We start from the raw sequence: 16,372 nt of genomic DNA on the forward strand, positions 1-16,372 counted from the left end.
ATATTCTACTATATTATTCTACTACTACTATTGCTACTGCTACTGATATTACTGACACTACAAATACTAAACTACTACACTACCATTACTACCACTACTATTAGTACTATACCTGATATAATTAATACTAAACAACTATAGTACTATACTGTACTACCACTACTACTGGCACTACCAATACTATACCACTATACTACTACTAGAGTACTACTATATTTCCACTATTGATACTACTATACTACTATACTGCTGAAACTGACTACCAGGAATACATTTTGGTGCTTTTAAAGTATAAGGTCTTAAGTGTTGATAAATGAGACTGATGATTCCAAACCTTTTCACATTAGTAAAGCGAAAGCATCATTCAGCATTCTTAATCTTAGCATAAATATATAGCACATATAGCAAGGAAAACACTTTACACAAATTGCATTAAGATTTATTGCTCAAATTTAGGTTTTATTAGTAAACTCTGTAATCTTATTAAACTGCAGAAAAGGTGAAAGTTGGACTACTAATACTAATACTTCTGCTGTTGCTTCTAGTATACTACTGCTGATACCAGTACTATAGTACCACTAACGTATACTACTACTCCTTCTATTACTACCACTACTACTGCTGCAGCAACCACTATACTACTTCTGATACTACTATTATTATTCTATTATATTATTCTACTAATACTATTACTGATATTACTGCTACTACTAATAATAAACTACTATACTTCCATTGCTATCACAAGTACTAGTACTACAACTGATATAATTAATACTAAACAACTATACTACTGTTAGGGATTTTACTCCTAAAATACTACTATACTACTATGAATCCTACTACTAGAGTACAACTAAATTTCTATTACTGATACTTCTATACTACTATACTGCTACTAACTATCATTACTACTACCACCATTAATGTGACTATTAACACTACTACTGCTAGTAATATGCTTCTACTGTACTACTACTACCATTCCTAAAACTACACTATATTACTATACTATAGTATACTATACTACTGATTCTACTACAACTACTTCTACAACTACTAAAAAAGAATAAAAAGAAGCTTTAAAAGGGCCACAGAACTGAATAGTTTGTTTTCTCCCTTAATTCAGCCGATCATCCAGGTTTCCTCCATCAGTTGAATCAGCTGTTTTGAGAAGTGTTATGCTCAGTGCTGTGGCCTTGACCTGCTGAGTGTGAAGATGGCCAGTGTAGGGCATCATCCTGGCTCGGTGGTCAAATTTTTTGATGGCAGAAGTGAGAAGTGCTTAATATAGAAAGCTTAATGACCAGGGATTTGAAAGCAGAAGTGTTTCCAAACTAGGATGAAAAAGGTGATGAGATTCTCGCAAAGGGATCAGTTGATTCTCCCGTGTCTTTCAGCCTTGTGTGCGGGTGTGAGACTTTTCCGCTGATAAATGGCGGGTCAGCATATCCCTGTATATCTCACATGTTGTCACTTTGCACAGAGCTGCATACTGAGTGTGCCAGTCTTATGACCTATTTACCATCCGAGAATGTTCTGTTCAGCTGGACCTGCTTTTGCGATGGAAGCAGAAGGTGAGAAAACGAATTAGCAGGGTCCCAGTCAGGGTCGTTCCGCGGATTTAGATGCTGCCTAAATGAGGCAACAAGCAGCCATGGGAAGCAGTTCATGTTCAAGTAGGCTTCCATCAAGGATTAAAAAATTACTCTCAGTTCCATGCAGCTTCTTGATTTCACCATGTAACCCAACTCTGAAAGTGTGTGTTTGAGGCAGCGGGCTAACGCCACAGAAGCCTGTATGTGTTTGATAGTGAAATCAGGAAGTGTAGTGTGAGAATGTCAGCTATGGTGTAACAGGATGACAAGGAAGGATCGTCATGTGAAGAAAATAGTAGATATATATATGCAGTCTACACACCATCTCAGGCCTCCGTCTCACTGTCTCTCTCACCAGCTGAGTGTGTGGTAGCGGAGTGTTGTCTTACTGAGTGGACACCAGTGAAGTGCCAAGTGTGCTTGATCAGAGAGGGGCATGTCTGCCATTCTGGTAGTCGCTGAACCTTGCTAACCTTTCTCATTCACTTTATTGAAAAAAGTTGCTTTAATTCACACACACATAATTCAGGTATTGCTGCATGACAACTGTAATTTGACTACACTTCTGTTAATGAAAAATGGATATTAGGTTCCACAGCACTATTACTATTTGAGGTAATGTTTAACTGTATGCTTGGAGTACATCAATGATTTGAAGAAACTACACTGGTTTTTAAATGAATCATTTAAGTAAACTCTACAATGGTTATAAAATAAAGCTCAAAATTACTATCAATGAAGAATTATGAGAACCACCATAAGGTAAATTATGAAGTGCTTCTGTCGGTTGATAAAGTTATGGCAAAATTCCAAGTTTTTTTTTTTTTTTTTTGTAGGACAATGAACCGGAAACTACAGCATTACTGCTACTGATACATTTAAATCAATCACTGCAGTTATTATTACCTAATAATAATAATAATACTGATAATAATAATAATAATAATAATAATAATACATCAGAATATACTGTAGATCCCAAAACAGACATTCATTTATTAATTTTTATAACATACATTTAAGTGACAAAGATGATAATGGAAATTAAAAATTAAACAAAGTTAAGTATAAACATGATAAAAACAAAATCACAAATGGGTTGATTATTGATTAATAAATATGTGAAGTAGAAAGATGTTAGCAAAATTGCTGTAAAGTAAAATAATAAGCATATTTATAGAGTGTGACTTTCTTTTATTTATTTTGTTTTCAATAAAACAGCCATGTTTCAGACTATGTGCATTAATGTAACTAATTGCATTTTAATTTAATGTAAATTAAAATAATAATTTACAATTAAGCTTAAAATTTAATTTAAAACAGGCTAACCTCATTTTACTGTAAATTTGCACTTTTCTGTAAAATTTTTACATTTTCTAAGTAGATATTAGTAATTCTTAATTCATATCAGCTGTTTCCTATTTTACTAATTTTGAACCTGAAATGTTTTATTTTACTGGCAGATAATTTCCTCCTTTGTAGAAATAAATGCTTGAACTAATTACAAGTATCTGCCAAGCTTGAAAAAATTATTACTATTACTATTATTATTATTATTATTATTATTATTATTATTATTATTATTATTATTATTATTATCATTATTATTAATTTATATTTTTTTGCAGAGTTTTCTCAATATTTTGTTTTTACACCAACAAGACCTCCAAGCATTAAGACATTGTATTACTGCCACATCTTATATAAGCTTTACATCAACAGACACACATGTTTTACATGGATAAGATGTTATCCATGTTATCGGGAGTTTGTCTTTTGCCTGACACTGTCAATCTGATGGATGCTGTTAAATTGTTCATGTCAATGTCATTTATTTATTTAAACTTGGTTGTAAGTCCTGAAAAGAGACATTGATTGATGGCTCATTGCACATCCCTTATAACAACTTTTGCAGCACGTGCCATTTTCAGAGAGTGTGAGAGAGTGGAAATGAAATGTGTTAAATATTTTAAAGACAGATTGGTGTCAAGCACAGATTAATTTCCCTGATTCAACACATAAGTTCTTTGAAATTTTGTTCTATAAATGGCAGATGAAGTATACTCTACTTTTCAAAGGCCAGTGAAAACAAAATGTTTTCGAACTTTTCCATGCGTTTTCCTGGCACTATGGAAACTTATATGAAAAAAAAATTTAATTCCCCAAAAGTAGATACTTTCATTTAAATGTGACAGGTAAGCATTTTCTGGGAAATTCGTCCTACACTTTAGGGCATGTATTAAATTTGCATCCAGTTAAATGCACTCCATGAATGCCTATACTCTTCCTCCATAAAAATTAATTCTGCCAGTTATCATGACAATGATTTAGCAGGGGCATGGGATATATCGAATGCTAGGAGCCCAATATTAAAAGTCAAGCCACTTGACTTAAGTTCTCTGTCTTCCAGTTTCAAACAGAAGTGCATCAACACCAATTTTATTGACTTTAAGGTGATTTTAAAACATTCATTATTTCTTATTTCTGTTGTTAGCAATATGAATCATTTCTATTGAGTTTTTGTTCAACTGATCATTTTGTCTTGAACAGAAAAAACAGGTTCACAGACTTTATTGCAGCAGAGGAATCACACACACAGGATCACAGTGTGGGCCTCTGTATTTAGTGTTGGGTTTATAATGACATCTACTGGTAGCACTGAATAAGTGGAATGTGGCGAAATAAAAACTATTCAGGAACTTAAGCAAGCAAGTCCAATGTGTTTATTATGTCTTATATATCAGAGAGTGAGACTGCTTAGAAACTCAATAAAAACCTCGATAGCATGCATTTTATGCTGTAAAACTGTAAATGAATCACAGAATGATGTATGTGCACCAGAAGAGGAGTGTTTCCTGTCAATGTAAATTCCAAACAGAGGTGTTCATTCTTAAAACTTTAGGTGTACTTTTTATTATTTGTGTGTGTTTTTGTGTGCTTTTTTTAATGAGTTTCTTTTTGTTGTTTTTTTTTCTTTTGTTTTGTCTTACATCTGCTGCATCTATTCATTTTTGTTTTCTTAGTGTTGTCTTTCACATTTGTATTAGTTTGTACCTCATTACTTTGTGAATTATCTAATAACACTAACAAATTCTTGATGATCCTCTGGTGTGGGGTGGGTCCCAAAAAAAAATCAAATAAAAATAAAAATATGATTCAGTCAATTTAGTGTATATACTGCATTTGTTCATGTATACAGCAAGTTACGTTTATTATATCTACAAATGTGGTGTAATAAACGTATAAGTGTATAAATGAATTGACTAAAGTAATGAGGCTTGTTAAAAGAGAAAAAAAAAAAGAAAAAAAACTTTGTGCAATCCTGTGGTCTTTTCATTCTCAACTTCCTGAAAGGTTTTGGACAGCGCTACACATTGTAATGACATCTTGTCATGTGTTACGCTGATAGGTATTTTGATTATGAAACTGTCCTTAGTGCCTTGTGGTTTGCATGCAGTGAGGAAACAACTAATATTGCCTTTTTACTCATATTTACGTTTGTCAGATTACAGAACTTCCACTTCCTTTTTACAAATGTACTCGAAATACCCAGGTTTGATAATGTTTTTAGTACATTGTTTGGCAATCTTGAGAAAAAGTTCATAAGAGGAAAAAGATTAACACAAGATGTTCTACTCATGTAATATCTCATTATGAATAAAGAACATTGCAAGTGCAGTGAACTAATACTACTGGGCCACCACAACATGTGCCTATACACACACACAAACACACACACTGCCTTTATATATTTATATATGTTTGTGTATATACATATATACATATATATATATATGTGCATGTGCATACATATATGGATGTATGTATGCACACACACACTCATATGAAACACTAGGCTTAATATATTTCTAAAAGTGGTCATATTTCATCAAAAGGTTTAAAAACTTTTACGCATATCCCTAAAAGTCTAATTACAATGTTTGAATGTTTGGTGCATCACTCATAGAATCTTTCAAGAGAGAATTGCATTGCATCTACTGTAATCAGTTATTTTCCCCTTTAATACAGGCCAAAGACTAAAAGGATTTACAAAACAAAAAAGTCAAGAAAGAAAAGGGCAAATATAATTTATTAAATGCTATTTATACATTATAATGTGTTATTCTGAATGACAACTTTGCACTTTTTTCAATTTTGAGATTTATTTCTCCCTTCATATGTATCTTTCCTGCAAATTTATGAGTATCATAATTCAGAGTGGACCAATATACTATTCATGACTATTAATAATTTTCTGTACTATTAATAGCCTTTGGATGCCTGTCACTGAACATACATCCTGTCTTTGAAGCTAGTTTCATACTAAGATTCCTATAGATTCTATATTACATCCACCAGCCACAGTCAAGTCACTAAGTGCACTCTGCCTGACCTAGACTTGACCTACTCAGGAAGTTTCATCTTAGCAACATCTGAGTGATCAAGTCGGGGAAAGTTGACTAGAAGTCAACTCATCAAACTGTGTTAAATGCCATTTTACTGACATACAGATCTGAAGTTTAGAAATATGTGCAAAGTAATACCGCAGGTACTCTGTGTATAGCAAACCCACATGCTAATACACCAACATTTTGATATAGAAAGACCTCTTGCATCTAATTACAAGCTGTAACCATGGAAGCATGAAGTCATAGCACTATAAAACACTATAAAAAAAACAATACCTAATATTTATTTATGACTTAAGCTTATAACTTATCATTGTAGTATGTCACTCTATGTCAGTATGTCACTCATCACTGTTACTTGAATACAATCGGCCCTATAATAATTCTGTCTCTGTACACCACCACAATGGATTTGTAATGAAGCAATAAGATGTGATTGAAGTGTAGACTTTCAGCTTTAATTCAAGGGGTTTAACAAAAATATTGCATTAACCATTTAGGAATTACAGCCATTTTTTTTTACAGATTCCCTCCATTTTCACAGGATCAAAAGCAGAGTTTTAGTACAGACCGTACTGTGCGTATTCATCCGCTAAAAAGAACAGCTTTCACGTTTCAACATCTTTCCGATAATCGTACCAACACACGCCCTCTCAGCCCCCCACTGCTGGTGCCTCATTCTTACACCAAGACCCTCTTTAGCACCTCATGTGATGTGAAACATTTTGAAAACAGGAAACCCAATGTGTGCAAGCCGTAGGCCAGTGTCAGGAAAGTGAAATTTAAGGGTTCCGTTTTGCAAGAAAGAAGAAGTTCATGTGTCATTTACGGGAAAAGCTCTGCCTGCTTCCTCTAATGTCACCCTTCCACATTTCTCAAACAATAGACAGTCTCAGGCTCTATACATAACGCCTGATCGGAAACAGCAGGAAGGTCACTCGGGTCGGAGCGTGTTGTTCTGCAAATGTGTAAACTCCCTCAGGCCTTACAGCATGCTGAAGCTCAAGGCTGACCTGCTGAACAGCTTACACAGTTAAATAAGAGTTGTTCATAAGAACTGATCAGAATAAGAATGACAGAATAATAACTGAGGCAGTATTTGCTTCAATATCAGCCAGCAGAGGGAGTGCTAAAGCAATATATTCACACATGAGCCATGTCAAATAGCTTGTATAAGCAGCACAATTACCCAAGGAATGGCTGTCACAGCAGTTCGATATTAATTACTTACCTAAAAAATGAAAAGCATCTGCTTGACATCCCTGTTTTACTATTTAATTTTAAAATGTGAAGTGAAAAATCCAGCTTGGTCTAACCAACTGCAGGCCAAGCTAGTCAAGCTGGCAGGCCATCTTTGCTAGCTGGTAAGTATTGTAGAAAGGACATTTCTACCACAAGTTTCTGAAAAACAGCTACTAATGCTACATCATAGGTTAGCTGTTTTTTTTTTAAAGACAAGAACACAGCATTAAGACAATCAGAATATCTCAAACATTTATTGATCCATTTAGTCAGGTAATAAGGAAGCTGGAAAATAACACCCCTGCTGGCAAGATGGTGTACCAGTTTGAGCACCTCTACTTGTGTTTTGGTAACTGGTAGCTGTTCAGACCAAGTTTAATTAGTTTTCAGCAACTTAACATTTCAGATTTAGGGTTAGCATGCAACTTTGTGAGTAAAACTGCATGTCTTTATTGTCCTTAACCTGGGATTAGTTTTAGTAGCAAGTTCTGTCCTAGTGACCAGAAGATTGTGAGATCAAATCCTAGGACTGTCAGTAAACCACGGTTGAGCACTTAAGTACATCCATTAAGTGGATCTGCTCCTTCCTCACCTCTAGGTGTCTCCTAAATTAATAAATTTAGCCCTGTTGCTTTATTACTAAAAATATTGAATGCTTTTTCTGTGTGTTTGCCTGCTGATCTGGAAGCCTTTTAGGACTCCAGTCACACACCTGGGGTGATCTTGCGTCTCCTGCTACTATGCTGCTGGCTAGCTTGTGACAATCAGCCCCTGTTCCCTTTAAAGGTCAGTACTATGCAGTCATAAAACCAAATAAAAAATGCAGTTTGTCACATTATCAGCTTAAAATAAGTTGTTCTCGTTCTGCTTAATAGCAGATGCCCTGTCTGTACAGTTTGGTGTTTTCCTTGCTCTAACACACCTCATTCAGCTCGTCGATAATTATAAGGCTCTTCTTGATCTTGTGATCTGAATCAGATGTGTCAGAACAAGATGAACACTCAGGTGTGAGTTATTTCCATGTACCATGGAGTCGAAAGCCACTTTTCCAGTGTTTTCTCCATACTTTGTCCTTATATGGTTCCAGTTACGGCATAGCTCTGCAAACATATTTGCTCTGAACAAAAGCGTATGCTACAAGTCTGTCATTTGCACATTTTTGAGGAAAATGGTGCAGTTTTTTTTTTTAACTGGAAATGTTCACTAGGAGGTTCACAATCATAATGACAATTCATAATTATACAACACTGGGTACTGCAGATTTTTAGGGATAGATGCAAATCAGATGTCTAACAGTTAATTCAGTGGAGAAGTGAAGAAAAACACGACCACGTTGATTTAAGACACAGATTTGGTCAGCTTTAGCACCTAATACAGTATATACAGTATATAGCACCTGACTCCAATACCACCTGTATTCTTTTTATTCCGTCAGTTAATACAACCAATATGTCTGCTCCACCACTATACTGTAAAAAAATATTTCTTGTTGAATTCTCAGTTCTGATTAAACAATGAATTATAAACAGGTTAGTATTTAATACAGAAATATGTTGCATTTTTGGAAGGAGTCTCCAGTGTCAGCACAGAGATAAAGCCGTAACTTTAACTTTACAGGAAAGTCTTCAGGACATACGACTTCACACTTTGTGTACTCTTGGTAAAATGCTGCACTTTTTTGTGTCTTATTATCTTCAAGAGAAACTGAGAGAACAACAACCAGAACTAACTTGCTTCACGGAATTTTCACAACCTTAATGTAACTAACAGATCGAAAGTATGACGTATTGTACTTTAATAAATAAAAGTAGGACATGCTGTTATAGGAAAATAATCAATACACAATCATTACATTACACCACATTGTTGTTAATAATTTTCATTATTAAAATTTGTTAAAAATTCATATGAAATCAAACAAACCACAATGATTTCATGATATACATTTGTACAAACTTCTCATTAAATCGCTTGCCCTGTGTGCACTCACTGTGCAGTAGCCCAATAGCACCCTACTCCCTGTCTTCTACAAAGTGTACAGTGCACTTTGAGTGTTCTGCATCCATTAGGCTATATGACTTGGATATTAACATACTGCAGTGCATTGTGGGGTTTCCACATTGTGCTGAATATTCTAGACTATGTTCACAGACAAATATAATATGGCAAAACTAAGGGTGCACTATACTATCACAAAACTAAGGGCACTACAAAGTGATTAGGGTGTGATTTTGGATATAAACTAGATGTTACGTGTGTGGGTGTGTGTGTATGTGTGTGTGTGTGTGTTTTAGGATGTGAATGATCCTAACGCATCAGAGGAACTGACAGTGAAATCAGAGGGATTTTGATGGGAAAAAGGACAATAATAATAAAATAAGCAAAATTTGTTACAGACCTTTGAATAATAAGTATCACTTTGTGGTAGTATTTTTCTTTTTCATGAAATCTAACACAGTTCTTGAAGAACTCCTTAGACTTTTAGTCCATTTTATATAGAGACTACTTTCAGTAGCGGTTAATTTTTATGATGTGAGGCACTTGAGCAAAAGCCCGTGCTTTAATTTTTTCACATGATCCCTCTAAGGCCGAAACCAGACGTTCTTTGCTCTCCATAGTACACGCCAGACTGGAGTATATGGTTCCCATGGCAACAGTGTGTAGCTGGCAGACACAACATGTGCTGCTGGGGAGAAAATATTGAAAAGTGGTTCAATTACACAGACGCTGTAGTGATGTAGAAGATGCCGGATCCCTGCTCTCTCTTTCTCTCTGACCTCTATGGCTTCTTCAGTCAGCATATTCAGCTCAGGGGATTATATCAGTGCACAGAGAATTAGCAGGAGGAAATGGCTTAACACGCATCTTCATTCTGCTGAAAGCGTTCCCTATTCTGTCTTTCTAGGAAGGTCTACAGATCAGCACATAAAACATTCACACATCCGTTCTTTCGCTGACTGGAAGCGTGATTGTTGGCTCTGCGGAAAGAGAAAGTGTGTGTGTGTATGGAAAAGAGAGAGAAAGAAAGACAGACAGACAGACAGACAGACACCCATGTGATCACTGTATAATAATGCTGAAAGTGAATGTGTGACTCTTTGTTTATTTCGTTTTTTTTTGTTTGTTTGTTTTTTTTGGTTTCTGTCTTCTTCCTGAGAAAATTTCCAGCTATGCTATTTTTTTAATCCACTCTTTAACCTCTTGGCAGTTTCGTTCAGCATGCTTTTGATTCCCCAAACACTTCCTAAATGATTCCAGGCTAGATGAACATTTTATTACAGCTGTAGGATGTTTTGGATGAAATACAAATATTCAGCATTTATTTTGTGAGAGAACTGTTGCTAACACCAAGCATCATTTACCGACTACTGCTAACAAGGTTGCTAGCTAGCACATAGCCATAAGTCTTTTATACAGGGATTGTAAAGACAGAATGGCAGTTGAAACAATACAAAACAGTCAGGAATATAACATTTTTGTCAAATGTGTTGGTAAATTACAAGGAAAAGACTCCATACTGTTGTATGTTTTCTAAATGCGCTCGCTAACCTCTTGCCGGTTTCATTCAGCATGTTTTAAGTTCCTCAAAACACATCTTAACTGATACCAGACTAAAAATAAATAACAATTTCTGAACATTACAACTGTAGGTAGTTGCAGTTCAGAGACAAACACACAATATACTCGTCATTCAATTTGTAAGAGAACTGTTGCTAATGTCAAGCAAAAATTGCTTATGGCTAACAAGGTTGCTAGCTAGGACATAGCCATATGTCTATTATACAGAGATTGTAAAAGCAGAATGGCAGTGGAAACAATACAAAACAGTCTAGAATATCAATATTTTCATCAGATGTGTTGGTAAATTACAAGGAAAAGACTCCATACTGATGTATGTTTTCGAAATGTGCTTGCTAACCTCTTGCCAGTTTCATTCAGCATGCTTTGGGTTTCACAAAACACCCCTTAACTGATACTAAGATTAAAAAACCCACATTTTCTGAACATGTGGGACAACTAGTACTGTGGGAAGTTGTGGTTGAAAGACAAACACACAATATACCCACCATTCATTGTGTGAGAGAACTGTTGCTAACATCAAACATAAACTAACTATGGCTATTCCCAGTTGCCTAGCAATAGTGTTCTTGGAGCTTTAAGGATTTGAACTGTGTGTGTTTGCCTTCCAATACCCACTTGAACACAGTGTAATGTAGAACTTTTTCCAAGCACACAGGAAACTTGACTGGAACAGATTGTTCCAGCCATAACTTTAATAATAATAATAATAATAATAAATAATACATTGTTAGCTGGGTAGAACATTTCTTTGTACATACCATTTAAATATTTTATACATAACACTGTTACTGTTCCTAGATCTAAGAACGTTAAACTTTCAGTAATGTTCTTGTCTAACCTGGCACATTGTGTCAGCAATGTCATAATCATACTGTGATGCAAACCATGTTTTCAAAACCTTGCAAGAGCGTTATTTTTGTAACGTCATAGCCTAAACTCTGTTGGAACCTGCTGAATACATTCCGTTCTCCGTTTTTGGCTGATGAATGCATAAAAACCTGTTTGTGCAGCAAAAATCAATAATACAAGCAGTGACTCAGGATTTCCCAGACCTCTGATCAGACGCTGCAGTGCATCACATCTTTTCACTTTTAAACAGTGCTTGTGAGTGTGTGAATCTGCAGCCAGGCCTCGTCCTGATTTTAGCACACAAACCGGGTCGTGTGAATCTGGCACCATGTTAAAGCTCTAAATTAGCCTTTCACTCAGAGACTGTTTGTTCCACTGTGAAAAGAGCGATGCTGAGAAGGAAGTGAGTGTCTTAAAGGCATTCCTTGGTTCATTACATCATTTCCATTAATGTGCTTTTGTTTCATGTGCTCATTGTAGCTGTGTTCATATATAACCCTTTAAACATGTTTGAAAATTTGTGTATATTTTTATGCATTCTATATTATGCAGAAGTATATTTGGCCCTACATATATATATATAGTGTTATGTTGAATTAGATACTGTATGTATCAGCATGCCTTTAACTACAATTTGTTCTTTGCCATATAAATTTTGATCATTAATCCAAACCTATGGCTCCAATAAATAGGCAAAAATATTATACACATTTAAACAATGAACCTAATATTTGTATAGTTATGTATTTATGTATATTATGTTCATAAATTGGTGTCAAGGGCATTGAATTTATTTTTGCAGTTAAAGTGGCATCTGGCTGAAAAAAGATTGAGAACCCCTGGTCAAGTCAATCAGAAACATATTCTTTGTGGTATAACATGCCAGCTTTAAATTTTAACCATTGCTTGCGGTGTGACATTTTACCAGTGCCCTTTAATTATTTTGTACTTCTGCACCCAGTCAGTCAAGTTTCGCCTGACACAGACATAATTTCTGTCTTTTTACATGATGGCCTCTGCTGTCTACAGTAACTCAGAATGACTGCCATTGTGTGGCAAAGAGTGGCACTTTTAAATCATCATTTTTACCAAAGCCTATTTCATGGTCATGAAGTACATAAATTGTGGAAACTATTTTAAATGATTTTATTTATTTTAAAATGAGTGCGACAGAGAAATAAATTGAATTAGATCAATTAGAAACTGAAGCATGGAGATGATATATAATATTACATTTTACTCCTATCTTGAAATGAAGTAATGACTGGATTACTGTTATACTGTTAGCCCACACTACCTCAATGTGAGATTTCAGACCATTCCCACCAAAATAATTAATCAGAGGCTACATAATATGTATGATGTTCCACAACATATTAAGTCATGGGCTCAATTCATTACACAATTATGATAATTAGATTATGGCTGTGAAATATTAAATTGTGGCGTCAATATGCTAGTTCTTGATCGTGCCTTATTAAAAAATAATCACCATGTCACCTCAGAGGTTCCATAAATTAGAAACGGATCATAGCTGATATCTCTTTGAAAGCCTGCCCTTGCCCCTTTTTCTGCTAATTTGTCTTGGAACACATTAAATATAAAGGTCTCAGGATCATGAACTTCCGTTCAGCCTAACAATGATCTACAGGTGGTCTCCTGTCACTTGTTAGCCCTGATGGAGGCTCCATGCGGTTCCGGTGTGACCCAGATTTCATCCTGCGTGCATGCTCTCTTTTGGAAAGTCCCATCAGTCATAATCAGTTCTGATGGGTTTCTCCTTCCCAAAAGCGTGTGAGCAAGTTGCATTGTGGGATCCCGTGTCCATGGAGGCCATGGGAAGAAGACAGAGGAGTGAAGGCCAAGCATGCACTCACCCTTCCCCTCCCCTCCCCTCCTTGCTCTCACTTTTCCCCCTCTCTCTCCCATCCTAATGTCCTGAACTTCTAGAACACCACTGCCCCCTCCTCGTTGCAACTTGGCCCCCGTTAGGAATCCCACCAGGGCATTGTGGGTGGGATCAGACAGGGGTCAGAGCCAAGGAAACCAAAGAGGAAGTTTTCACAAGAGTTTAGCTTTCTGCTAGCACTCCTTTTTCAAAGCGGTCAAAGGAGGCCCTCCCACGCCACTGTGGATTCATTGGAGTGGACAATGTCGGTTTTCAAAGAGCCATAAAGAGAGAGAGGAATGAGGGCACTCGGCCATGGCTTTGGCCACTAGTACACTGGAATGTGTCCAGGATTGAGTAATTGCATGCAAATTATCAATATATAATAGGATCAAAAATTTTTTTATTTCGTAATGCGCACATCCCATATCAAATTTAAATATACACATACATCCCACTTGCAGATCATTTGCATCATTTTTTTTTTATTGTTGAAGTGCTGCGTATGGTAACACTCCGTATACTGGGGATGTACCTGAATACAAATGTATTCTTCAGATTGAACAGATAGTGTGCTCCAAATAGATGCAATACAGACACGATTATGACTTTTTTTTTTTTGCAGAAAGGTTCAGAGGTTAAACTAGAGACCAAAACTAGGGGAAAAAGTCACTTGATCAGGAGGTTTTACTTTCATGCAGGCAGATATGAAGCTCCAGGAACAAACAATGACCACGTTGATTAACATGAAAGTGTGGCACTGTGTGATGCATATACGGCATCCTTAGTAATTGCTTAGTAACATACTGTCTTCAAGTTTACATCTGAATACAGACATCAAAATATCTGCGTAACTTTATTTATTTATTTATTCAGCTTTTTGCTTTTTGTGCAGATAAAAACGTTGTGTGGGTTTAAAAGAGTAAAGAAGGACATAAAGATTTTATTTGTTTGACTTAGATCAGAAATGGAATATGTAATTTTTTTTCTGTGAATATAATTACACACAATTGTACCAGTTATCTTGTTAGCACTCGCAGTGAATCCAGCATTCATAATGCATTATAAATGCAGTTACAATGAAATATATAGCTGTTTTTATAAATGCTCATCAGTAGCTACATGCATAACACATTATAAATCAAGAGTATGATGTCATAATATCAGGTAATTATGACACATACAGATACTGTACCAAAGCCTGTGTTAAAATGCATTATAAAATTGCACTGCATTATGAACAGTAGATTCTTAAGATACGTTACTGTCATCATTTTCATCCATTCTATTCTGACAATTTATCCTCAGAAATACATTATATTACGTTCTGAGTTTTGTATCAGCACCACAGAGTGTATGGTGTGTCCCAGCCTCTTGCTAACTCAGGGCGCTATGTGTCTATATGTAGCATGGCGGCAAACTGGACCTCTGTCTCCTTGGGAGGCCTTTGTGCGCCATCCAAAAAGGGAGAGCTCATGGAGCCGCAAAAAAATGGACTGAAAGAGAAAGCGGCCATCAAAGGCCATCTCTGCATTCTTCTGGTCGCTGCATGCTAATGCAATCTGACCTCAATAGCCAACAGGGTGAATAAAGTGGGAGATAGGGAAATAAAATAATGGTTGTCAGAGCTTCCTGGAATAGCCATCACTAAATTGATTTTGAAGGAGAGGGAAGAAGGACTGCAAAAAAAAAAAAAAAAAAAAAGATATTAGCAAGTGGGAATATCTTTAATTCAGGAATGTTTAAAATCTAATATTTCTCAAACAATGTTTATAAAACAAGTAGATTATTTTAAGCCTATTTCTAGATACTTCTGCTCATTTTAATTTCTACTGGAATATAATTTTGTTGGTTTTTCTAGAAAAAAATGCATGAAATGAGCAGAATTATTTGCTAATTGACAGACATTTTCAAGTCTGAAATGAATAAAACTGTTTGTTTTTGTTTCATAAAAATTTCACAATGAGAAATATTAAGTTTTTTTTAAGATATAAGTTTTTTAAAGATTTTTATAAGATTATAAGATTAAGATTTTTTTAAAAAACAAATATTTTATTTAAAAATTATTATTTTTAGAGATTCTAGGAAATAATTTTTTAGTGATAAATAAATAAAGTTACTTATATTTAAGATGCTCACATATTTATTTACTGAAATCTTGCATCCTTGGGTATTAAAGGTATTAACATTTCTTGACTTTTTCATCATCAGCTTGATCCTCTATCTTTACAGATTCACAATAAGAATAAGTGCCCCTTGATTAAGCTGTAATTTATGATACACTGCCATGCATATTAAGCGTTTGTTTATACCACATCTGCTTAAAGATATTTTTCTTCATCAATCGATATATATATATACCCAAGAGCAGATGTGTTTTTCTCAGAATGAGCATTCAAGGGAGAAAATAGAAAGAAAAAGATCCTCAAAATCAAATAAACATTGTAGTGAGATAGCTCACTACAGGGCTTTCCAAGAAGCGCATACTCAGACCGAGAATAGGCACTGCCAATGTTTGCATTGTGTCTTCCGGCTGATGAGCTCCGAGTATCTTTTATTGAATCTGCACCCATTTAGAGAGCTGAAGATTACGCTGCTGGAGACTGCACTCAGCCATGACAGTAATATCCTTACACACTTTACACCACAGTGCTGCAGAGGCTGGAACGCATCCACCACTACTTAAATCCACATGTTGTTTGGTTGTAGGAGATTTCCTCTAAATGTGTTCTTCATCAATGTTGTCCTGTCAGTCAGAGAGGGCTGGGCTGCCCTCTCACTTTCAATAATGCTTAAGATAGGGT

The sequence above is a fragment of the Pangasianodon hypophthalmus genome, chromosome 8 (assembly GCF_027358585.1).
Source record: "Pangasianodon hypophthalmus isolate fPanHyp1 chromosome 8, fPanHyp1.pri, whole genome shotgun sequence".
NCBI classification, from domain to species: Eukaryota; Metazoa; Chordata; class Actinopteri; order Siluriformes; family Pangasiidae; genus Pangasianodon; species Pangasianodon hypophthalmus.